The 26,572-nt window shown below is 42.7% G+C and overlaps 1 protein-coding gene and 1 long non-coding RNA gene across 6 annotated transcripts in view; both read left to right on the top strand.

Annotated features, from left to right (window-relative positions):
- FHIT (fragile histidine triad diadenosine triphosphatase) overlaps nucleotides 1-26,572 on the top strand; it is a 1,036,588-nt gene that overhangs the window by 520,952 nt on the left and 489,064 nt on the right. The gene's annotated exons all lie outside the window — the stretch shown is intronic.
- LOC308471726 overlaps nucleotides 38-26,572 on the top strand; it is a 28,143-nt gene continuing 1,608 nt past the window's right edge. Inside the window, exons 1-2 of the long non-coding RNA XR_013983125.1 lie at nucleotides 38-98; nucleotides 2,403-2,507. This is a non-coding gene — a long non-coding RNA (uncharacterized lncRNA). The remainder of the gene's footprint in view (nucleotides 99-2,402; nucleotides 2,508-26,572) is intronic.

A 26,572-nucleotide genomic window follows, 5' to 3' on the forward strand; every position in this document is an offset into this window, starting at 1 on the left:
AGTGCTTGCTTTCTTCTTGGTTGGAACAGATGATCGTGTTAATTTCCAGAGCAGCAGCTGGCATGCCCAGACATATGAGAGCTGCAAAATTAGAAAAGGTAAAGAACCAGGCGGTTGTAATTGATCAATTAATAGAATTTGGGTTGATTGGTTTTTAAAAGAACGTGCGCGCGATTTAACCTTCAGTCGCTGCTGTCTTGTAGCTCGCTTGGCCCTCATGTACAGGGGTAAGGGAATATACGGAGTTCAGCTTCTCTATCGAGATACGGGTGAGATAACTCAAGCATTTAAAAATCTTTTTTTAAAAAAATATGATAAGAAATTCCGATCAAAATCCCCAAGGACCGTCTGCTGCAGCAGACAAAATGGATGTGGATTAAGCAAGGGCCTAAATGGTAGCTGGCAAGTTCTGTCGTTGCAAACTGAAGTCATCTTGAATCCCAGCCAAGCTTCCTATATCTAGCATCAAGAAAGAAATGCCAATGACATCAGCCTGGCTAATGGCTCTCCCTTCAGTTTAGATTGGAGCACAAATTCTCGGGCCAGGTTTCTGCTGGCTTAAAAAGACCAAGGGGCTTTCAAACAGTTGCATCCAAAGCGAATTCGGTTCCGCGCCTTCTCTAGGAATGCTGGCACAGAATCTGTTGCCCTGTCCAGCAAGCTGCGAATACATGTGCTCTTCACCAGTCCAGATTCTGTGTGCGTGAAGCTGTCAAACAGGGATCTATCAAATTGGTGGGCCAGTCTGAATCAGCTGCTTCTTCCATATGCAAAGTGAACCAAGCAGCTGTTGACTGAGTGAGCATGGAAGTACAGTGGTACCTCAGGTTAAGTACTTAATTCGTTCCGGAGGTCCGTGCTTAACCTGAAACTGTTCTAAACCTGAAGCACCACTTTAGCTAATGGGGCCTCCTGCTGCCGCTGTGCCACGGGAGCACAATTTCTGTTCTTATCCTGAAGCAAAGTTCTTAACCTGAAGCACTATTTCAGGGTTAGTGGAGTCTGTAACCTGAAGCATATGTAACCTGAAGCGTATGTAACCCAAGGTACCACTGTATTTCCACAGCACTAAAAAGGAGGCGAGGTTTGTTCCATGTCTGAATGCACAGCTGATTCAAGTCCCGGTAGGGAATCAAAGTCTGCAGAATTTGCTAATGAAACAGGGCAGTTTACTTTCTTCTGGCACCAAGATTTCCTACAAGTCCATGATCTCTGTGTGTGAAATCTGCTGTGTTTATTTTTGAACAGAACACACTTTAAGCAGTTCTGAACAAAGAAGCGTATTTCCCCCCCCCCCCCCCCCGTTAATGCATTTTCATCAAGGATGTGAGGTCTCCACCAGAGATCTAATATCTGTTTAGACCAACTGGTGGGCAAATGGATATTCAGGCTAATTAACAGGATGCTCTAAGTGAATGTGGGAAATAATCTATGCTTTGAATTTCTGAACCACTGTTTTAATTTGCATCTGGACTGGTGGAAACGTGGGCATTTCTGCAGAGAGGTAGAGCTGGACGGATTCCTTGCTGGAAATGTTTATTGGTGGGAAGAAGCACAGCCTATAGAGAGACAGATAGTTAAAGGATATCTCGTAAGAACTAAGTGTGCAGGATTTCCTGCACCTTTGACTCTGGGAGACAGAATGCCGAATTGAGTTGCTGATTATGATGATTTAAATTTGTACAGCGGTACCTCTGGTTACGTACTTAATTCATTCCGGAGGTCCGTTCTTAACCTGAAACTGTTCTTAACCTGAAGCACCACTTTAGCTAATGGGGCCTCCCGCTGCCACCACGCCGTCGGAGCACAATTTCTATTCTTATCCTGAAGGAAAGTTCTTAACCTGAGGTACTATTTCTGGGTTAGCAGAGTCTGTAACCTGAAGCGTCTGCAACCTGAAGCGTATGTAACCCGAGGTACCACTGTATACTGCCCTGTACCCACCAGTCTCGGGGAAGTTCACAACGTAAAACCACAATATAAAACCACAAATTACATAATAAAAATTTAAACAAGACAGCCTAATAGCCACCCCCATAAGATTCCTTAGATGAAGTAGCATGAACCACCTTCTCAGGTTGTTGTTGTTGTTAATAAATATTATCTCTGGGGGTAGCGGGGTGTCCCCATGACTTAGAAAAAGCTACATCTGCATGACAAGACTTAGCCTCCACCTTTTGCACTAGCTGAAGCTTCTAGAAAAAGTGTAACGGCAGCTCTACCTAGAGTGCATTACAATAGTCAAGACATGATGTTAGCATTGGTATATTGGTCACCCTGGCTACACTATCCATGTTCAAGAGTGGCCACCGCTGCTGTCCCACTCAAGGTTGTCGAAAACCATGATTCCACCAACACCTCCATGCGCTCAGTATATATACTTTGTTTATCATCAGGAACAGGTCTTGATATGCTGAGGGAAATAGGAGGAGATGTGAAATCTCTAAAGGCTCAGAGTTGATGAAGACAAGTGGCTCTGAGTATGAACGAAGACATCCCTGATTCAGGTCAGCTACCAACTCAGCAGGCATTTCTTCGCCTCTGTCACCCACCTACAATCTAGGGGTAACCGTGCTGATCTACCCCTCCTACCTTATAGAGCAGATGTCAGGTTTACTGAAATAAGGTCTGTGAGGCGCTTTGATAATTTACGAAAGTGCTGCACAAGGACTTCTGTTATTAGAGTGTTGTTACGAAAATTGCTGGTGGTTTTGCTGGTAAAATCTTTCATGTTCATCTTCAAGACCCTCAATTCATGTTGTAGTAAGGAAGCTTTTTTCCTCTTTCTTTCTTTCTTTCTTTTTTTGAAAACTTGTTTCAAACATACAGATTTCCAGTTGGGCCTTAGTAAACAATCCAGTCAGAGAATGAAGCGTATGCACTCTGCGGCTGCAACCATCCCGCCATGTATTGCTATATGATTACAGGGAGCAATTCCCCCCCCCCCTTCAAATCTGAACAATGCAACAGATAACACAGGATGGTGTTGATCCAGAAATTATACCCAGGCACTTTGTTTAGTGTTGCTTTAGGAAATAACGCTCTCATTTAGTTTCATAGGTTTTCAGGGTATATACTTCTGCTTCTACCAATTCTTAACTTTTGTGTGGGCTTCATCGGTTGGTTCTTGAGGTGTTCAAGAAAGCTGACCTGTCTTCTTCTTCTTTTTCAAAGGTGACCTGGCACAGCATTTTTCTAGAACTTGTATGATTATTGCCTGCTTTTTTTAACCTGTTCTGTAGGGGTGAGAGAAGACTTAGAAGTTTTTTGTTTGTAAGAGACTTTCTACTTCTGGTGTTGTATCTCAACAATATCAAGTGGGCCCCATCCACACATGTGGTGGGAATGTAATCTGGTTAAGGAATACTGGCAAAAGATTACAAAGGTAATTTCTGGACTATTTCAAATAAACATAGAAATTAATAGGGATTTGTTATTTTCGGGAATACTGGGAAATAACAAAGTAAAGAGTAATAAGCAAGAGTTGTACAAGATTATGATTCTAGCTGGAATGGCAGTTATTGCTTTGGGATGGAAAGAAAAGGCCAAATGGAATATGGAAAAATGGAATGATTATGTTTTTGAATACGTACAATCAGAAATATTCACACAGATAGTGGTAGAGGATAGATGGGAAAATAAATGCCAAAGAATTACAAATAAATGGGCATTTTACAGGAACTGGATAGAAAGAGGGGAAGCCAACCCTAACATACAAGCTCGAATGAACAGACTGTGTACATGGATAAAGATATGAAGAAGGAAGGCCTGACAGGGGTGGGGGGAGGGCTGGAGTGGGGAGGGAGTGGGGGGGGGGAAAGTAAACCGGATGGTATTTTGAATTGATTTTGTTATGTAAGCCTTGTTTTCAGAAACCATATATATTAATGTTATGTAGTTAGGCATTGTAGTATGAATGAATTTTGTTCTGTATTCTTTTTTTATAGAATATATATAATAATGTTATGTTACTAAGCAAATTTAATAAAACGGGGGGGGGGGGAAGGGGCCCATCAAGGGCTCACCAGTGCCTGGTTTTGGAACCCAGTGGTTGAGCCCTGGAGCGTATGAAGCAGCAAAAATAACATAATGCCATGAAAAGAGCTCTCTGCCTTGCTTAGTGGGGTCAGGGAGGCCTCAGGGAAGATCTCAGACATCCCTGAGAAATATCGCAAGAGCCTCTCAGAACACGGAAGGTGAGATTGCTTGCTCAGCAGCAGTTCCAAGGGGATGGTTCTGGTATATGCATTTTAGCATATATTCACCATCCCTAGAGCATAACCCCTGCTCAAGATTTGAGTTACTTGTACTGTTTTCAGAACCTGCTTAAAACAGTTTTGTTTAGGCAAGCCTATCCAGTCACATAGATGTTGACATGTTCTAAACTTTTTCCTTTTTTAAACCTATTTTTGGAACATTTGTTACACCTGTTTTAATATCAGTTTTTGATATTTTATATTGTGATAAACAATAGAGGGAATTTTAAAAAACACACACACGATCAAGTGGTATATATTTTTTGTTAAACAAATAAATGGTCTCTGCGATTTTCTTGGTCTGCTGGAAAGGTTTATTTTATTGTATGTGGTATCAGCTACAAAAACCCATTTTCAATCTTGTTCGTATGTAACCTTTAAGGGTTTTTATTCCCCTTCCCAGAAGTGTGAGGAGGACTTGAAGGGAATTGGCTGTCAGCTCTGACTTCCCTGTGAATAGAACTAGCCAGGGTGAGATGGGAGGCGACATTAACGATCACTTAATTCAAAGGAGCCCATCCTCAAAGCTGCCCTTCTCGGAGGAAAGGAGAGGTTTTGATGGGAAGGATGAATTCCAATTTTTCAAGCGCTTGCTGGTTCTGCCATAGTTTCTCTATCCCTAACTATAAAGTGTGTTTTGCAAAACTCTGTGCTTTAACCCCCTTTTAAAACAACCCCTGCTGTGCTGTTTGCTTTTTAAGCTAGCAGTATCGGCATTGCGTTGGGGAATATATTGGTGGTATCCAACAAAGATTCACTCTGATTAGACCCATTGAATTTAATTAGCGTGATCAAGTTAGGCCCATTATTTTCAGTGGGTCTCCTCTGAGTAAAACTTAGTTGACTACTAGATAGATAGATAGATAGATAGATAGATATAGGATGGTACTGCCCAATGGATCACACACACAACATGACTCCTTCCTTTCAGATGGAAGAAATTTCATTCACAACTTGCCTAATACCCATCAGCCAGGCAAGTTGCTAACATTACTGCCTTCCATAATGCTGTAGTCTGTCATACCAAGCCGTGCCATCATGCCACTAAGCTCTTCACCACGAGTATCATTAAAAATGAGACTCAGATTTGGATAGTAACCTCCACAGTTGGATGGAGACCTCCTCAGTCAGACCTACTTTCTTAATAATAATAATAATAATAATAATAAATTTTATTTATACCCCGCCCTCCCCAGCCAAGACCGGGCTCAGGGCAGCTAACAACCAATAATAAAAACAAGTTGATTGAAATACAACTTAAAAACAAGATTAAAATACAACATTAAAACATTAAGATACAGCCTCATCACAGGAGGAGAGAGGGAAAAAGAAAGGGGGAGGGAATCAAATTGATTCCAAGCCAAAGGCCAGGCGGAACAACTCTGTCTTACAGGCCCTATGGAAAGAAATCAGATCCTGCAGGGCCCTGGTCTCATGAGACAGAGATTTCCACCAGGCCGGAGCCAGTGTTGAAAAGGCCTTGGCTCTGGTTGAGGCTAATCTAACTTCCTTAGGGCCCGGGACCTCTAGGGTCCTCTGTGGGGCATACCAGGAGAGGCGGTCCCATAGGTATTAGAGTACGCAGTGCTATTTTCTAGAAAAAGAGGTGCCGGAACTCACCATGAACATCCTCCTTGTTCTCTTAAAATGGCAATGGCGCCCACCTGAGAGGAGTCAGTACTGAGTTCTGGCTGGGGAAAAAAGCCCCAATAGTATTACATATTTCTCTGGACTGGCCTAGGCTCTCCCTAATGCTAAGCTTTCAACATAAAGCATTAAAATGCAAAGCTTTGATTGCCCTGCAAGATGTGTAGGCAGAAGAAGAAGAGAAGAAGAGTTTGGATTTGATATCCCGCCTTTCACTCCCTTTAAGGAGTCTCAAAGCGGCTAACATTCTCCTTTCCCTTCCTCCCCCACAACAAACACTCTGTGAGGTGAGTGGGGCTGAGAGACTTCAAAGAAGTGTGACTGGCCCAAGGTCACCCAGCAGCTGCATGTGGAGGAGCGGGGACGCGAACCCGGTTCACCAGATTACGAGTCCACCGCTCTTAACCACTACACCACACTGGCAGGACACCATATTTCTGAATGCCAGGGGCTGTTTTTCCTCATGCCCTGCTTGTGGGTTTCTCAGAAGCACCTGCTCTTGGGCCACTACAGGAAACAGAATGCTACATGAGATGGGCTGATTCAGTAGGGTTTCGCCAGATAGATCTTTTAGGGCAGGGATGACTAACCTATGGTTGTTGAATTACAGCTCCCATCATTTCTGACTGCTGGCTATGCTGGTTGGTGGGAGTTCAAGCTGAATGACAACTGAAGGACCATTTAATAACCCCACCCCCGATTTTAGAAACAAAGCAAATGAAAACTGTTGATGGGCAAGGGTGTAAGGGCACATCCACATGTACCTTTTGCCCCACACTTTCTAGGCACAGGTCTGTGCTTTAAAAGTGCCGTATCCATGCACTTTCTTTTTCGGCCCTCCACCACACTTTCCAGTGTGGTGTAGTGGTTAAGAGCGGTAGACTCATAATCTGGTGAACCAGGTTCGCTTCCCCGCTCCTCCACATGCAGCTGCTGGGCTAGTCACACTTCTCTGAAGTCTCTCAGCCTCACTCACCTCACAGAGTGTCTGTTGTGGGGGAGGAAGGGAGAATGTTAGTCGCTTTGAGACTCCTTAGGGTAGTGATAAAGCAGGATACGAAACCCAAACTCCTCCTCCTCCTCCTCTTCTTCTTCCCCAGGAAAAACCACTCTTTACCACTGAAATGGAACAAATAACAATTTGAGGTTTCTGTAGATTGCCAGAAATATGGCATGAAAGGAAGTCTGCATGAGCCCTAAGTTGGGGGGACAAGAGCGATAAAAGGCAGAGGGCCTTCTCGGTAGTGGTGCCCGCCCTGTGGAACACCTTCCCATCAGATGTCAAGGAAATAAACAACTATCTGGCTTTTAGAAGACATCTGAAGGCAGCCCTGTTTAGGGAAGTTTTTAATGTCTGATGTTTTATCGTGTTTTTTAATATTCTGCTGAGGGCCGCCTAGAGTGGCTGGGGAAATCCAGCCAGATGGGCCGGGTATAAATAATAAATAACAATTATTATTAAAAGGCTGAGACATGGAATGCCCAATTGAATAGGGTGCAGGTCCTGCCTACAATTTTGGGGAAAAAGGATTAGTCCCTCTCCCTTTATGCGGCCCACATTTCATTTCAGCACTGCCTCTTCCATTTGGGGCCAGCAAAAGATGTTTTTAAGAGCACAGAACTGGGAGCTGTTTCACACTTCATTACCGCAGCAGCAAATTCAGGTTTGCCACTCAGCAGGTAGTTTGAAGCCAATCCCAACTTTCTGACAAGTATATTTCTTTGATATGTATGTTTTCAAACACCTGTTTGTCACATTCACACTTTAGGTGTTCACTTAACAAAATTCTTAAGGTGCACGAGTGTGAGGAAGCTTTGAGTTGCTACTTAATGTCATTGTGAAGCAAAAAATTCCAGTCTGTTTGGTTTTAAATTCTGGAGTGACATAAACTTACCTCATCAATCCGCTTTTCTTTCCCTCCTCTCCCACCAACTGCCTCATAATTCTGCCCACTTTGGACAGCAGCTCAAAATCTGGATCTTAAAACATAAACCTCTCCTATTTACCCAAAAGCAGCCTCAGCTATTACAACTCAATCAAGACTTAATGGGCAATTGACAAAGCATTGGGCAGTCTAATCCGTGGCTCAGTGACAACAAAGGTACAAGAACTGCAGCTGATCTAGGGTTTTTCCAGGTAATCAGTTTATAACATGATACACACGCAACCAGTTTGTTGCATTCTGTCCGGATGTCTTGCTGGCCTTCTGTTGTGCTGAGATTGTGTTCCCCAAACTCTGGATCTCCTGCTTTTCTATCTCAGGAAAGGCATTTCTTTCCCCAAATATTATTGCCTGGTATAATGTGGCTCTGCAAGTATCACAACAAACATCTCTTCTTCTAAATCAGCCTTTCTCAACCTGTGGGCCCCCAAATGTTGTTGAACTACAACTTCCATCACCCCTAGCTAGCAAGGCCAGAGCTCAGGGATGATGGGAGTTGTAGTCCAACAACATCTGGGGACCCACAGGTTGAGAACCACTGCTCTAAATGGTGGGAATGATGCCACATTCTGTCCCCCTCCCCACAACACAAGCACTGTCATGCAGTTTTTTGTAACATTCTTTTTAGAGGAGTTTTTAAAAGGTTGTAGAGCACATTGGTAGCCTTCGGCCGCTCATGGTGCTATCTACCAAGGCCCCTAGGGAGTGTGGGCTTTGACACTGTCCCAGTGCTTCCAATGGAGCCAAGGTCACTATCCCAGTGCTGCCAATAACAGTGCTGGGACAGCCATTTTGGCTGTGTTGGGATTGCTGTGGAGTGCATGTCAAAGCTTTCACTTCCTGTACATCTGGGGCTGGAGGAGGGTTAAAGGGCATGTGGCAGAAAGAGGGAAGGTTGTGGGAGCGGCAAAGGATGTGCATTCATGTGTGTGAGGGTGGAAGGATTGGGGGGGGGGAGAGATGCTGGCCCTGTGCCCCCAATCACCTGCCCACCATCACATGTAGCCCTTGGTCGGCAAAAAAACTTGTCCACCCTCATTGTAAAGGCTGGGTGCTCTGCTGTTGTATTGCTCATGCGCTCTTCTTCCACGACTAAAAATGTAGCTAAATTCTTCTATCACCAATATGAATTGGGAAGCAGATGGTCAAATAAGAACTCCCTTTTGGCTCCGCTGTGAATCTTATCTGTTTTCTTATTATGTTAATTAATTATCCTGTGTCTCCCTACTTTTATTAGTCTGCAACTGCAATAAAGCTTATATCTCTGTCTTGTGCATGAATGCCTATCTAACTCCAACTAACGAGACCGCCCCCTTCATGGATCACTGCCTTGCCGTGGCGAAGGGGCTTGAATAACTCGGAGAAGCTATGAGCTATGCCGTGCAGGGCCACCCAAGATGGACAGGTCATAGTGGAGAGTTTTGACCAAACGTCATCCACCTGGAGCAGGAACCGGCAAGCCACTCCAGTATCCCTGCCATGGACAAAGACAAAAGGCATATAAAAGTTATGACGCCGGAAGATGAGCCCCTCAGGTCGGAAGGCATCCAACATGCTACTGAGGAAGAGCGGAGGACAAATACAAGTAGATTCAGAGCTGATGAAGCGGCTGGGCCAAAGCCGAAAGGACGCTCAGTTGCGGATATGCCTGGAAGCGAAAGGAAAGTCCAATGCTGTAAAGAAAAATATTGCATAGGAACCTGGAATGTAAGAACCATGAACCTTGGTAAGTTGGATGTGGTAAAAAATGAGATGGCAAGAATAAATATTGACATCCTGGGCATCAGTGAACTAAAATGGACAGGAATGGGCGAATTCAGTTCGGATGACCATCATATCTACTACTATGGGCAAGAATCCCGTAAAAGAAATGGAGTGGCCCTCATAGTCAACAAAAGAGTGGCGAAAGCTGTATTGGGATGCAATCTCAAAAATGATAAAATGATCTCGATACGAATCCAAGGCAGACCTTTTAACATCACAGTAATCCAAGTTTATGCACCAACCACTGGTGCTGAGGAAACTGAAATTGACCAATTCTATGAAGACTTACAACACCTTATAGAATTGACACCAAAGAAGGATGTTCTTCTCATTATAGGGGATTGGAATGCTAAAGTAGGGAGTCAAGAGATAAAAGGAACAACAATTTAAAGTTTATTTACAGAAACATTGTAAAATTAAGGAATGTTAGAAGGATGTTGGAATGAAATAATGCGGTTTTAGCAGAAATGCTACAAAGGATTAAGGAAAAATAGATTGCTAAATGGTGAAGGAGGGAAAGTAAAGTTACATTATATTAAGATAAAATAGAGGACAAAAACTGGAAAAGATGGAAAGGATTTGCTGAAATAGCTAATTGAACTAGAATACAAAAAAGGGAAGTGTGAGGAGGTGAAGGAAATAAGCAAATGAAAGATAAGCTATGGGAAGATTTATTGTATTTTTTCCTTTTTTCTTTTCCCCCCTTGTTTCTTTTTTTTATTATTGTGATGTGATGTTTTGTATTTTTAAAATATGCTGTTTTTTAATTTTTTCTTTTTGTAACCCTTTAAAATTCAATAAATATTATTTTAAAAAAAAATAAAAATAAAAGGAACAACTGGCAAGTTTGGCCTTGGAGTTCAAAACGAAGCAGGGCAAAGGCTAATAGAGTTCTGCCAAGAGAACAAGCTGGTCATCACAAACACTCTTTTCCAACAACACAAGAGACGACTCTACACATGTACATCACCAGATGGGCAGAATCGAAATCAGATTGATTATATTCTCTGCAGCCAAAGATGGAGAAGCTCTATACAGTCAGCAAAAACAAGACCTGGAGCGGACTGTGGCTCAGATCATCAGCTTCTTATAGCAAAATTCAAGCTTAAACTGAAGAAAGTAGGAAAAACCACTGGGCCGGTAAGATACAATCTAAGTCAAATCCCTTATGAATACACAGTGGAAGTGAGGAACAGGTTTAAGGATTTAGATTTGGTGGACAGAGTGCCTGAAGAACTATGGATGGAGGCTCGCAACATTATACAGGAGGCAGCAACGAAAACCATCCCAATGAAAAGGAAATGCAAGAAAGCAAAGTGGCTGTCCAACGAGGCCTTACAAATAGCGGAGGAGAGAAGGCAAGCAAAATGCGAGGGAGATAGTGAAAGATACAGGAAATTGAATGCAGATTTCCAAAAAATAGCAAGAAGGCCTTCTTAAACGAGCAATGCAAAGAAATAGAGGAAAACAACAGAATGGGAAGAACCAGAGATCTGTTCAAGAAAATTGGAGATATGAAAGGGACATTTCGTACAAAGATTACCATAATAAAGGACAAAAGTGGTAAGGACCTAACAGAAGCAGAAGACATCAAGAAGAGGTGGCAAGAATACACAGAGGAATTATACCAGAAAGAAATGGATGGCTCGTACATCCCAGGTAGTTTGGTTGCTGACCTTGAGCCAGACATCCTGGAGAATGAAGTCAAATGGGCCTTAGAAAGCACTGCAAATAACAAGGCCAGTGGAAGTGATGGTATTCCAGCTGAACTACTTAAAATGTTAAAAGATGATGCTGTTAAGGTGCTACACTCAATATGCCAGCAAGTTTGGAAAACTCAGCAGTGGCCAGAGGATTGGAGAAGATCAGTCTACATCCCAATCTCAAAGAAGGGCAGTGCCAAAGAATGCTCCAACTACCGCACAATTGCACTCATTTCACACGCTAGCAAGGTTATGCTTAAAATTCTACAAGGAAGGCTCAAGCAGTATGTGGACCGAGAACTCCCAGAAGTGCAAGATGGATTTCGAAGAGGCAGAGGAACGAGAGACCAAATTGCAAACATGCGCTGGATTATGGAGAAAGCTAGAGAGTTCCAGAAAGACATCTACTTTTGCTTCATTGACTATGCAAAAGCCTTTGACTGTGTCGACCACAGCAAACTATGGCAAGTTCTTAAAGAAATGGGAGTGCCTGATCACCTTATCTGTCTCCTGAGAAATCTCTATGTGGGACAAGAAGCTACAGTTAGAACTGGATATGGAACAACTGATTGGTTCAAAATTGGGAAAGGAGTACGGCAAGGCTGTATATTGTCTCCCTGCTTATTTAACTTATATGCAGAATTCATCATGCGAAAGGCTGGGCTGGATGAATCCCAAGCCGGAATTAAGATCGCCGGAAGAAATATCAACAACCTCAGATATGCAGATGACACAACCTTGATGACAGAAAGTGAGGAAGAATTAAAGAACCTTTTAATGAGGGTGAGAAAAGAGAGTGCAAAATATGGTCTGAAGCTCAACATCAAAAAAACAAAGATCATGGCCACTGGGCCCATCACCTCCTGGCAAATAGAAGGGGAAGAAATGGAGGCAGTGAGAGATTTTACTTTTTTGGGCTCCATGATCACTGCAGATGGTGACAGCAGTCACGAAATTAAAAGACGCCTGCTCCTTGGGAGAAAGGCGATGGCAAACCTAGACAGCATCTTAAAAAGCAGAGACATCACCTTGCCAACAAAGGTCCGTATAGTTAAAGCCATGGTTTTCCCAGTAGTGATGTATGGAAGTGAGAGCTGGACCATAAAGAAGGCTGATCGCCGAAGAATTGATGCTTTTGAATTATGGTGCTGGAGGAGACTCTTGAGAGTCCCATGGACTGCAAGAAGATCAAAGGCATCCATTCTTAAGGAAATCAGCCCTGAGTGCTCACTGGAAGGACAGACTGTGAAGCTGAGGCTCCAATACTTTCGCCACCTCATGAGAAGAGAAGACTCCCTGGAAAAGACCCTGATGTTGGGAAAGATGGAGGGCACAAGAAGAAGGGGACGACAAAGGATGAGATGGTTGGACAGTGTTCTCGAAGCTACAAACATGAGTTTGACCAAACTGTGGGAGACAGTGGAAGACAGAAGTGCCTGGCGTGCTCTGGTCCATGGGGTCACGAAGAGTCGGACACGACTAAACAACTAAACAACAACAATGAGACACGCACAGGCAGGTCTATCCCCTCCTCCTGGAGAAGTGCATGACACTTGCGCACGATCCTTGCCCGATTGGGCTTTGTTCTGTGCACACAGCAACTTGGTTGAATTCTGCCTAGGATCTCTATGTTATGGGGAGGAAGATGTGGGGCTGCTGCCAGAAAAGCAAACACCTCTTCAAGCACTGAGTTCTGTGGTCTAAACCACTCATCCTCTTGGGCTTGCTGATCAGAAGGTTGACGGTTTGAATCCACTCAGCTCCTGCCAACCTAACAGTTTGGAAGCATACCAGTGAAAGTAGATAAATAGGTACTGCTGTGGCAGGAAGGTAAACGGCATTTCTGTGTGCTCTGGTTTCCATCACGGTGTTCCATTGTAGTTTATTGAAATGGATTAAGAGTCAGAGATGCACATACACAAACCTTTTTTTTTAAAAAAAGCTGATAGTTTACTGTATTAAACAACTGTATTATTGATACCTGGTAGCAAATCACTATAACTATATATATATATATATATATATATATATATATGCACTTACAGCTTTCTGTTCTTCGAAGAGGATGTCATTTGTGATGATACTCTTCATAACTGTCACATCAAAATAGGCAATATTTTGAATACTGTTGCAGCAAAAATATACTCCTTCTCCCACTCTTTGTTTTCCCCTTCCTTTTACATAACCACATCAATTAGTAACCATAGAGATTGGCACGAAACTTTAGAAGTTCATAAAGGCAATGCCTGTTGAGAGAATTGATGACAGCGAGCCCTTACAGTGGCCAATGACAGGGAGAGCCATTTGTAACATGAAAACTGTCGCTCTGCTGAGGACTGTAATGACTTTCCCCTGTCAGTGATGCGGTAACTTTGGATTTACAGCTGGAATGTTAATACTGCGAACTGAAAAAATTGAGATTTGAATTTTGTCAGTAGTGAAGCTGTGGGTTTTTTGTGGGTTTTTTGGAATAGGCTGATTTTGCTTATTTATTTTCTTCAATATTATCTTCTATTTGTTTTTGCTCTTTGGAGGGGGTAACATGCTGTGGTATGTTGTTGTTGGTGCTTTTGCCACTCTCTAAATCACATTGGACTCTGGCATGGAATACAATGTGAAAAGATTATATTCTGCCCTGTATACCTGAAGCAGCATCTTCACCTCCATCGTTCAGACCAGACACTGAGATCCAGCTCTGAGGGCCCTGTGACAGTTTCCTCACTGTGAGAAGGGAAGTTGCAAGGAACCAGGCAGAGGGCCTTGGCAGTGGGACCCTCCGTATGAAACACCCTCCCGTCAGGTGTCAAAGAGATTAACAGCTATCTGACTTTTAGAAGACATCTGAAGGCAGCCTTGTCTAGGGAAATTCAGGGAAGTTTTTTATGTTTGGTTTTTTTATTGTGTTTGATGTTTCAATTTGCTGGAAGCAACCCAGTCAGATGGGTGGCATAATAATAATAATAATAATAATAATAATAATAATAATAGGTGCTATTCATGTTAAAAAGCAAAACAGATGCCCAAAGACTTGGCCTTGACCCTCAGCCTAAGCATCCCACCCTGTGAAACTAGCAGAGCAACCTGCAACATACTACAAGTCGCAGAAATAGACTTACCCAACTGAGCAACCTCCAGGCGTTCTAGACTCCAGCTTCCACCATCCCAGGCCATTTGCCATGTTGACTGGGGCTGTTGGGAATTGTAGTCCTGGAGTTTTGAGCTGTAGTTTGAACTGCAAGGAACTTAAGCAGCATTCAGCATGGTTGAAAACAGGGTGCAGATTGTGCATTTGTGTGTTCCCTCTGTTTGCCGTACATCCATCCCTCTTCCCGCTTACCTGTCCCAAGCTAGTGATACGCTAGCTTAACCTTACTGAATTGTGGTCAAAGGAAACAGTGAACTCCAGCTTAGTATTTAGTACCTCGGTATTATTAATGAATTTTGGGATTGGATTTTCCAAAGGTTCACTGTCTGACTGAACCAGTAAATTATTAGCTCCTTAGTGCTGTAGTTGAGCATTATTAATGAAAATGGAGGCTGGCTCTTTATAAGGTTAACTGGAAAGGCTTTCTCGTAAAAAGCGCTTCAACGTGAGGTGGATGCCTTTCCAGTTCCTTCTGCCTCCAGACTGGAAGAATGGGAAATCTGAAAACGATTTGTATGCCATTTTTAATCAGCAAAAGGGAAACCACTCAGAGTGGCTGGAGAAACCCAGCTAGATAGGTGGGGTATAAATAATAAAATTATTACTATTATTATTAATTTATATACTGTTCTTCATCCAGGAGGGTTCACAACATAAAAATACAATATAAAAACTCAAAATACATAATAAAAATAAGAACAAAAACAAACCAATAGCACCCCCAATAGTTCCCGGAATAGTGTGTTAGTATGTGTGTGTACACACACACACACACACACACACACATATATTTAATTTTTATTGGTTTTTACACATATTTTCCAAACATAAAATCCCATCTTATACAGTATAATAAACCTTTGGCTATCACAGCCTAGGACTTCCATTAACCTCGACTAATGGTTTTCTAACTTTCTTTCTGATTTTGCATGTTATTTTAATAGTTATTGCTATAAAATCCAAATCCTAAATAAACTCCTTCTTAGTCCTTTTTCACAATAATTCATAAAGTTCTCCTTACAAAACTTTTTGCAACCCTACAAGAGATGTCAATTGATTACAATTGTCTTTCAAATATATCATAAATTTCTTTCAATCTTTCAGGAAAGTCTGGTCTTGCTGGTTCCAAATTTTCCCAGTTAATTTCGCCAACTTGGGATAGTCCATCAGTTTCATCTGCCACTCTTCTTTTGTTGGTAGTTCTTCTTGCTTCCATCGCTGGGCTAATAGTATTCTTGCTGCAGTTGTCGCATACAAAAAGAAATATTTTTTTATCATGCTTGTATATCTCTGCACCTACTATACCAAGTAAAAGGGCTTCTGGAATTTTTTCCAAACGTATATTTCAAAATTTTTAAAATTTAATTATAAATCATTTCCCAGAAGTCCTTTACTTTCTTACATTCCCACCACATATAGTAAAAAGTACCTTCTTTTCCCTTACATTAGTTCCTGGAATAGTTTGAATGTGAGCATTGAGGATTCAGAAATCCTAGTATTAGGGCTAGTTCTTCTGAATCTGAGAAATCACAGAGCAGGAAGCCGCCTTACATTAAGTCAGGTCATTGGTCCATCTATCTCAGTATTGTCTGCATTGACTGACAGCAGCTCTCCAGGGTTTTAGAGAGGGGACATTCCTAGCCACAGCTGGAGATGCCAGCAATTGAACCTTTGCACGCAGAACAGATGTTGTGGTTCGACGACGGCGAAGAATGAGGCCAGGGAGAGGCTGGCACCGCAGCATAAGGCTGCTGAACACGCCCCCTCCGAGGCACCTGGTTGGATGCCTGCAGAGGGGGCGTGGGCGCCAGCCAGGTGAGGTGGAGGCAGGGGGCAACCGCCCCCTGCTAGGGGCGGTGCTCGGGCTCCCGCCCACAACCACTCCCCTCTCTTCCAGGGAGGAGAGTCTTTCTACCACTGAGCTACAGCCCTTGCCCAATGTCAGCAGAGACAAGGGCAACCCCCTTGCCATTTTTGTCACCCCTCATGGCAACCTTCTAGAGCACGGTGATATTTGCATAGGCTTCTGCATGTTTTAGATCATGATTCAACTCCTGTTTTAGAAGGTCACCCTCCAGCTCAAGGTGATGGAAATGGCAAATTGGAGGAGCTAGTGTGCTAATCACCGAAGAATTGATGCTTTTGAATTATGGTGCTGGAGGAGACTCTTGAGAGTCCCGTGGACTAAAAGAAGATCAAACCTCTCCATTCTTAAGGAAATCAGTCCTGAGTACTCACTGGAAGGACAGATCGTGAAGCTGGGGCTCCAATACTTTGGCCACCTCATGAGAAGAGAAGACTCCCTGGAAAAGACCCTGATGTTGGGAAAGATGGAGGGCACAAGGAGAAGGGGGCGACAGAGGATGAGATGGTTGGACAGTGTTCTCGAAGCTACCAGCATGAGTTTGACCAAACTGCAGGAGGCAGTGGAAGACAGGAGTGCCTGGCGTGCTCTGGTCCATGTGGTCATGAAGAGTCGGACACGACTAAACGACTAAACAACAACAAGTGTGCTAATCTCTGTGGTCACCTTTCATACATTTCCTTTACTCTGATTCCAAATGTCCGAAGAGAGCTTAAATATTACCCCCATGGGCCTCAGTGGCATGCAGTTAGTACAGATGCCCCCGTTTCCTCAAGAGCAAGGCTGAGCCTGGAGAAAAATTGGTTGTGGGCAGTTGGTTCGGCCTTGAGAAAGTCACAACACAATACTTTTGTTATGAAAGATGTGTTCATTTCTCGTAGGCAACAAAATGACTCATGTGCTGTGTATCACAAGATTGATAATGTCCTTAAGTATTCATTTCCCTATTTATTAAGTGGAGTGGGTTTGGAAAACATGTGATATATGAGCACGTTGCTGTTGCTTGGTAACCATGGACAATATCTAAAGTATGGGCCTATCAACCCATGAAGCAGAGTTCTTTCACTGAATGCAACGTGTTTGCCTAGTACAAAGGTTGGAAAAGGAATCAGTGATTTAGAATTTCTCTTTCTCTGCTGGGGAAATTGGGCAAAATGGTGTGCCTGCTGGACTCTCTAGAACCTCTAAGCTGTCATTTGCTTCCTCTCATCTTGCCCTTTGAAAGAGCCAGTGGTACCTCGGGTTACATACGCTTCAGGTTACATACGCTTCAGGTTACAGACTCCACTAACCCAGAAATAGTGCTTCAGGTTAAGAACTTTGCTTCAGAATGAGAACAGAAATTGTGCTCTGGCGGCGCGGTGGCAGCAGGAGGCCCCATTAGCTAAAGTGGTGCTTCAGGTTAAGAACAGTTTCAGGTTAAGAACAGACCTCCGGAACGAATTTAGTACTTAACCCGAGGTACCACTGTAATTTATTTATTTTATTAACTGATGATTTACCTTTCGCATACATCTCGAGGTGATTAACAAATGTTCTGTGAAAGAAAGCTCTAAAATAGATTTTTTTAAAGCAGTACGGAAACTAAATGTTTAAAAACAATACAAAATGTACACCTAAGGCAGAGACTTTTCTCATCCAGCTAGAGAAGATTTTCAAAGGGGAAAAGTCTTCAGTTGTTCCCAGAAAGTACAAATAGTAGGCTTCTTTCATCTCTCGACAGGGGTGCTGTTCCACAAAACAGGGTAAACCACACTGAAATACCTGCTCTGAGTTACTATGGAGTAGACCTCTGGTATTTTAGGGACTTCAACGAGAAACTCTCCCACGTTATCGTTTTCTTCCCCACCCATTCTTTGTTTTTATATATCCCCTAATGCTCCTTTTCTAGCCCATTCTTTGACATTCTTTGCATAATGCAGTATATCAAAGACTGAAGGAAAATGAAAACAGGTCAAATTAATGGGAAATTGGTTATGTTTTATTGATTATTGTAAAAGTAGTGCAATTTGTCAGGGATAGAAAATCCAAGAGTTTATGCTGTCGCATGACATAACACAATATATTTCTCCTTATTTTGAATTGATTAGTTTCTTTTGCAATTTTATCGTTCGTGTTTTTCTTTATGTAGGGTGAAATCCAATATTGCGTGAGTGCATGCAGCAGCACTACTTATTCCCCTCCCCCTCTCTCTGCAGCCCCTCTCAAATCTGCTCCAAAATTTGTCCCAATCTGCCAGAGAAGAATTTTGGGCTGTTGTTGGGGAGGGGAGGAAGGAGGAATCCTGTTGCTCAGGTTCACTGATGGATGGGCACAAAATTGTATATATAAAGGAACGGTACTGAGTTCAATTCTGTATATATTTTTATGCTGTGATAACACAAAAATGTATTCAGAAGCCATTCTTTCAGAGAGAGGAAAGTATTTCAAATAAGAACTTAAGGAGAGCAGTGCTGGGTTAGACTGAAAGCCTAGCAAGTTCAGCATTCAGTTTCCACAATGGCTAACACAGTGCCTGGGTGGGAAACCCATAACCAGAGCCCAAATTCAATAGTTGTCTCCTGCTTGTGGTCCCCAGCAATTGCTAGAACTGGAGGTAGAACATAGCCATCTCGACTAGTCACCACTGATATCCCTATCCTCCATAAATTTGTCTAATCATCATAAAATAAGGAAAGTCCTGCTGAATCAGGCCAGTGGCCCATCTAGTGAGCCATTGAGCAGCAGAACTTGTGGAGGTGGGGGAAGAGCACCTCTACACACAAGTAACACATGACGAGCGCTCTTGTTCTTGAACATCCCCAGATAGTCACCTTAGCAGTCTACAAGTGTAGCTAAGATCATTTGTGGTTCAGAGGCACATCTTACCACATCTTACCACATCTCTTGAGAATATCCCATGTAGGCTGAAATACGAAGGTAGATTCCACACAACCACAGTGTGACGTGAAATTATCTACCCAATTATCTGAGGTTTCCATCAAAACTATGTGCTCCTCATGATGGTCACTGCAGTCAGTAGCAATCAGCATAAGAAAGATTAAACCTGTCACAAGTTCATTACAGCATAGCTACATTGTCTAAACCCAGGCCCAAGAAAATGTGGTTACAAGAGACCCTTGTGGCAGCAAATTGCGTGACTGATACTTTTCATAGCAACAAATGAGCTTGATGCCTCCTCCTTCTTTATGGCTGCAATGTATTTGTAAACATTTTCCTTAACTTAGTTGAGCGCATGTTTGTTCTGCCTCATTTATTCGCAGATAACTTACTGTGTCTTGGATCTTTAGCTTTCTGTTTCTAATGATTCCTTTGAAATATTATTTTAATGAACCTATGAAACACATCATTGTATTCTTTATTTTGTGGCTGGACTGTTAATGATACTCATCCATTAAGTAAATGGTTTTGTAAGCAACACAAATGTAATAAACAAAGTTAGTCAGTTCTTTTATACTACTTTTCTGCTGATGGGCATACCACATGCTGAGGAGGTAATGTTTCATGACCAAAATAGCTCCCTTTGTAGGCAAACTGGGAATCTTTGTATTTAGACTGTCAGAGAGCTCCAGAGAGGAATGCGTGCCATCATTTGTGTTCGCTTAAAAAGCCCTTTAATCCGGCTATAATAGACATAACAATATACATCCAAATCTGGCATTATCATCTTAAGAACTTGTGAATGATTCCGATGTCAGTTTGACTAGTGCTTGGCTGTAAGTGAAATACACAACTCATAAATTAATGCGGAGGCCTACAGGCATCACATTCATCTAATGAAGTTGGCAACCATCAAGAGCACATCATCCCATTACCCCTTGCGGCTTGCGGCTCAGATCAATAGCTAGAATATTTTGACACAACTCCTTCCAAATGCAGTAGAGTATGTAAGGCAAAAAACTTTCCTTCCATTAAAACAGGGCTGGGGAACCTGTGGCCATCCAGATGTTGTGACTCCAACACCCATCAGCCCCAGCCAGCGGAGGGGGATGGTGGGACTTGTAGTCCACCAGCACCTAGAAGGCGCACCTGCTCTAGAACCAATGTTTGAGTTATGCTTAAGAAAAAGTCCCAACAAGGTGAAAGCTTTTTGCTCACGTGAACCCAATTTATGATGACAGAAATTCACCCCAGTGCACTACCACATGGGAAGAAAAATCAGATTTCAGGTGGAGGGCTTTACCCATTCCTAGGACAGTTGATATTGTTCCTTGGGATTATCTAGTATCCCTTTGTCGGTTTCTCTGGATAATCTTGTGGTTTCTTCTTTTGTCCTTCTATGTTGCGCCAAGATGTTTGGTCCATTCATCCCAGTTCAAATTCCTGACTTACCGATTAAAACACAACTAAATACAATGAAAATAATGGTCCCTAAAAAACATAATTATTCTCTCTCCTGTCTACCACTTACAGTCACCTTCTGTGTGCTACAAATCTGTGGTCTCTAATTCCTTCCTCTTATGATGACTTACAATTGCTTTGATTCTATTGGTCACCTTGGGTGGCTTCCTTTCCTATAGTTTTGACTTGTCGTTTCAGGTATAGGAGATCCCGCATATAGTTTCAGAGTGGGAGCCTGCCCATCCATAAATGCTTCACTTTCAAAGGACATACCAAAAAACAAAACACTCACCAAAGAACTGAAAAGCTCCTTAATTTGAAAATCTGGTGTGAGATAGACAGACATCCCCTATTAAAAAGAAGCCTAACATTTTTCCATTTAAAATTTGCATGCAATCCTAATTATTGCTATACCCCTAATATAAAGATAATGTGACCCAAATATCTTTGAAGCTGATTTGCCATGTTTAATCGCACAACATCCAGCCCCATCCTTCTTGTTAATTAAATTGGCTACAATATTTCTAAGCTTCAGTAACTTTGGACTGTGAGGATAATCAGAGGCCAGTGGTAGGAACTTCAGTGATGAGGAGGCTATTATATCCGTGATGTCCTTACTCAGGCAGCATTTGAATGGTGGGAGATTTTATTTCATTGACTAGATTATTGTTTTTATAAATCTGTATGAATGAGGATCTGACAACATATCTGCAAATAAGACATTTCCTTGAGTGCTTTAGAGCATCTCAGTTTGTTTCCCTATATTTTTAAAGCTTTGCCTAATAAGTGGAGGGGAATATATATATTTCTATAATCTGCAGCTATAGTTAATGATCAGGCACAGATATGACATCTGTGTTGAACAGTACCTACAGAAACACCATGATGTTCGTGCTTGAGCTATTTAGAAAGAAGTGAGGGTATATTTCTCTTTTCTAAATAAAAAAAGTGATGCTAATGAAGCAGAACAAAGAAGAGGCTATAGAAGAAATTGTTGTCAATCTCAGCAAGAAAATTGCAATTCTGTAGTTCTCTTGTCTGGTAGGTTTAGCTGGTGGTTGTTAAGATGTTTATCTTCACTGTGTCTGAAGGATCGGGCACACAGCTTGAGGGTACTTGAAGTGGCCATGGTGACATGGAGTGTCTTCCATCAGCTTTGACTGGTGGCCCAACTTTACCCCTATTTAGACAGGGACAGCCTAACTTTTGTTGTCTATGCTCTGGTAACCAAAGTTAGATTACTACAACACGTTATATGTGGGGCTGCCTCTGAAGACGGTTCAGAAACTTTGGCTGGTGCAAAATTCACTGGCCCATTTGATCACCAGGCAATAAAATTTGATCATACAATGCCAACCCTGGCCTGACTGCACTGGTTACTAATTAGTTTCTGGGCCCAATTTAAAGTGCTGGCTTTGACCTGTAAAGCCTTAAATGGCTCAGGACCGCAATACTTCAAGGACCACCTCACCCCATACAAACCGACCTAGGCCCTGCAAAGATCATCTGGGGCTTTTCTTTGTGGGGCTCCTCCACAAGAAGTCCAGAGGGTGGCAACACAAGAACAGACCTTTTCTGAAGTGTTAAGTTGTGGGTGAAGGTATCAGACGACACAGCAATTCTTCAAACAGCTTTTTTATTCACAGGCCAGAACAGAACTGAACTGAAGGGTTCAGCCAGCCTGCTTATATAGAGCTCCAGAACAACGTAATTGTAACAACTTTCTGTAACTATCCAATCACTGAACGTCACTTTCGATCCCTTATTTGCATATGTGGACCTGAACTATCTACAGTATCCCCCTGCTGGCCCAGGGTGAGAACTTCAGTACATAACATGAAGTGGCTACCTGTTTGTGATGACTCGCCTGACACCTTCATTACATATCTTTAGATGCTACTAGGCAAAAACATCCCTCTTCTCCCAGGCCTTTGGCTAATTATACAATCTTTGGCCTTTTAAACTGGGGTGGGGTGGAGAGAGTTAACTTTTTTTGCTCATTATTATGTTATGTATTTTTGTATTTTTATATTGTAAACCACCCTGTGACCCTCGGACGAAGAGTGGTATATAAATTTAATAAATAAATCAGAGGACTAACGGTCTTTTTAAAATAAAAAACAAAACAAAAAGACCATCCTTCCTATTTTTTACTTCCTCTCACAAAGTTATGCTGGTTGCAGTTGCCTGGAGAGAAGTCATTTGAGGAAAGAAAAATGCAGTGCTGTCAAGGAGCATGAATACTCTTTTTTTGTGTGTGTGTGCCATTTCCATGCACTTTAGGAAGATGCAACAAAATTATCCCATTTTCTAAATGCCCTGCCATGATGAAATGCACAAAGAGATTTATGATCTGCTTTGATTGAATGCCTTTTTTGTTCTCCCTCTCTCTGTTTTAACAGAGATGTTCATTCTGTGTTTGCTTTACGTTTAGTGTCACTCTGACTTAGCAAGGGAAGAATGAATAGACTGTTGTCAGTAGGGAGCAAAAGCTGTTCGCCTATCATAAAGATTTCACAGTTTCCTAGAAATATCAATTAGCTGTACCTGACTACCTCTGTACCTCTGGGTGAAGTGGTTTCTGTGCACTCTCTGCCTTTTCAAAAAAGGCTCATGGATGCAGCCAAGGATGTCAGGCATATAGGTTTGAGGAGTAAAGGAAAAGGCCATTTTTGCACTGATCCTATTGTGTAGGATAGATGCATGCAACTGCTTTTTAAAGTCATTGTGGGGAGAAGCTGGCGGGTGCTGAGGAGGGTCCGGTTTGGAACAAATCTCGTCACTGGAATGGAGATGACAAAATCTATGAAAATGTAAATGTGGGAGGTGGAGAACTTGGCATGGAGAGTGCAGAGGCACAAGATAGCAATTCATCGAGGGCAGAGCAGCGCAGGTTAAAACGCAAGTGCCAAAGGCACTTGAGGGAAACTGTATACAAGTGTTTCTACACTAATTCTGGAAACCCCTTGGTCTTGTTGTTGTTTAGTCGTTTAGTTGTGTCTGACTCTTCGTGACCCCATGGACCAGAGCACGCCAGGCACTCCTGTCTTCCACTGCCTCTTGTAGTTTGGTCAAACTCATGCTGGTAGCTTCGAGAACACTGTCCAGCCATCTTGTCCTCTGTCGTCCCCTTCTCCTTGTGCCCTCCATCTTTCCCAACATCAGGGTCTTTTCCAGGGAGTCTTCTCTTCTCATGAGGTGGCCAAAGTACTGGAGCCTCAGCTTCAGGATCTGTCCTTCCAGTGAGCACTCAGGGCTGATTTCCTTCAGAATGGATAGGTTTGATCTTCTTGCAGTCCATGGGACTCTCAAGAGTCTCCTCCAGCACCATAATTCAATTGGTCTTAGAGGACAGCATTAATATAGTGGGAATAACAGAAACCTGGTGGAATGGAGCTAACCAGCGAGGCACAGTTATCTCTGAAAAGAAACTTGATCAGAAAGGACAGAGAGCAACGTACTGGAGATGGTTTGTTCTGCCCATCCAAGAGGGTATTGAGTCCAGCAAGCTGGGAATCCCAAAAGGGCCAGAGTCCTCCAAAGAATCATTGTGGGGGATGATACTTGCCCCCCCCCAAATAATTTAGTACTAGGGATGAGGTGGTGAGGGTAGGCTGCCTCTGTCTCCCTTGAAAAGGACATGGAGCTGAAGGACGATGTTGGAAGATGATTCTCTTTCCCAGGCATAGGCAAACTCCAGCCCTCCAGATGTTTGGGACTACAGTTCCCATCACCCCTAGATAACAGGACCAGTGGTCAGGGATGATGGGAATTGTAGTCCCAAACATCTGGAGGGCTGGAGTTTGCCTATGCCTGCTCTTTCCTATGTCTTCATTCAGAACAATATATTTTTCAGGGTTCAGATTAATTCTACTCACCCGGACTTTCAACCAAAGCCTGGAAAAAATGAAGTGTGGGTGCACACACTTCCTCTCTCCCCATCACCCCTTGTCTCTCTCTGTATGTGTGAACTGAGGGGGGGGAATGGGGAGAAGTGACCAGAGGGGGTGACACTCATGGCACTCTGATTTAAGAGATGTCAGAATGACACATTTCCCAAATGGCCATTCATTTAAGTGTTTGGGGTGTTCATTCCACAAGAAGGACGCAACTGATTTTGCCGTAGTGATTGAATTGTAATGAGGAATGTAAGACTTCTATCATATCCTTACCACAAGCTAGAGTTCTGAACCCGTAACTCTGCTAGTTTACATGAAATTATGACAATAAAGGGTAGAACAATACAGAGGTGTTGCTGGTTCATTAAAACCTGCCAGGCATGAATCAAAGACAGTAAACACACTTCACTGAAGACCCTCTCTAAATGATGATTAATTACTCTTTTAAAGGATTATTCTAGAGATACGCTAAATTACTCAACAGCAATTTAAAGTTGGCAGACAGCAGACATTTTCCCGTCTGCTGTGTTCCTGCTGGCCAGCTTTTGTTGGCCTCTTTTGTACTTATCCAGTTTGCAAGTGGAATGGGGACTGTTGTCCAGTAAATCTGAGCTGTCATGTCAAATTATGTCACACTTTTATGTTGCGCAATAATATGGAGTGATGCAGTATGTCATAAAAAGTGGCTTGCTAAAAGCATGCATGTCGCATTTCCAATTATCCTCAAACAGTTGGAAGTACGGAAGATGCTTCTCTCCCCCACCTTCATATAAATCTTTGCTGGGACTGGATTCATTTGCTATCACAGAACACTTGAAGAGCATGAAATTGCATGGCCCTTCAATGTTGCAAATCACATCTATTGTTTTACTGGTCCATTGGGGGTGGGGGAATTATTGGAGTCGGCATTATCCGTATTAGAATTGGTGGGAAAGGCCTGTGCAGACCACCAGAACAGCTTGACTTTTGTTGGAAAGATATTATAGGGAGAGAAATTGAAATCACACATACATATTTCAGGTGCTGCCTCTAATTTGAAGGGTACGTAGCCAAAATGTTTTTGAGCAGAGGATGCTTAGAGGGAGAGGCGTTGGTGAATCAGCCCTGTAAAACATGATCTATTGCTCTACCAATCTGTTCGGACTGCAGCCAAGAAGCACACAGAGCAGTTTTGATTTTGATTCCATCAAAGCCTTATGACAGGGCAGTTCACTGTGTTAAACATGGACAGCTGTACAAATGCAGCAAAAGAACCACTTTGTTCATTATTGCTGTTGCTTAAAAAATAATAAATCATGAAAGCCACTTTGACAGAAGTGGCAAATGAGGAAGAATGGCTGCGTTGTGTTTCCTCTCCCCACAATTTCAAATCACACTTGAATGGGGGAAATATACAAGATGCCCCAATAACAATCATGCATGTCATTGTGGAGGATATATGCATCTTGCACCCATGCATGAGACCCAGACTTGGTGGTGTCATAGCCACAAACCAGTATTCTTTAGTGGCAGAGTCCTCAAAGGACAACATCCTCAAACAGGAGATGGATGGACACCCTGGTCCTTCCCATGTGGAGCTGCAGGTATCAAAACCTGAACCCTGAGGAGATATTTCTACCACCAGATACTGGTTGAGTCTGGTGAGCCATCCTCAGGTGAGTCCTGAGGAGAAATCCTCATAGCTTGCATTCCTGAGGCCTAGAAGAAGGCAGAGATTTCAGAAAATGGTGTTGGTACATTAACTGGCCAAATGAAACATTGAGATCTGCCAGCTGCTTCAGGACACTGATGAGTCAACTTGCTTTTGGAGTTGGGTTCCTCATCTTCAGGAAGGAGGAAGGAGAGGACTTTGAAGCCAAAGGGGAAGACAGCCCCAGAAGTGCCTTGAAGTAAACCTGTGGGGCTCAGACTTCTGCCCTCCCAAGGATGTGGCACTACCAACTTCTGCCTTGAAGGACTCCACTGCAGGAGACTCAGTCAGACCAGAGGCTCCCTTTGCTCTGTCAGTGT

Source organism: Podarcis pityusensis (genome assembly GCF_964106645.2).
Source record: "Podarcis pityusensis genome assembly, chromosome: 2".
NCBI lineage: Eukaryota > Metazoa > Chordata > Lepidosauria > Squamata > Lacertidae > Podarcis > Podarcis pityusensis.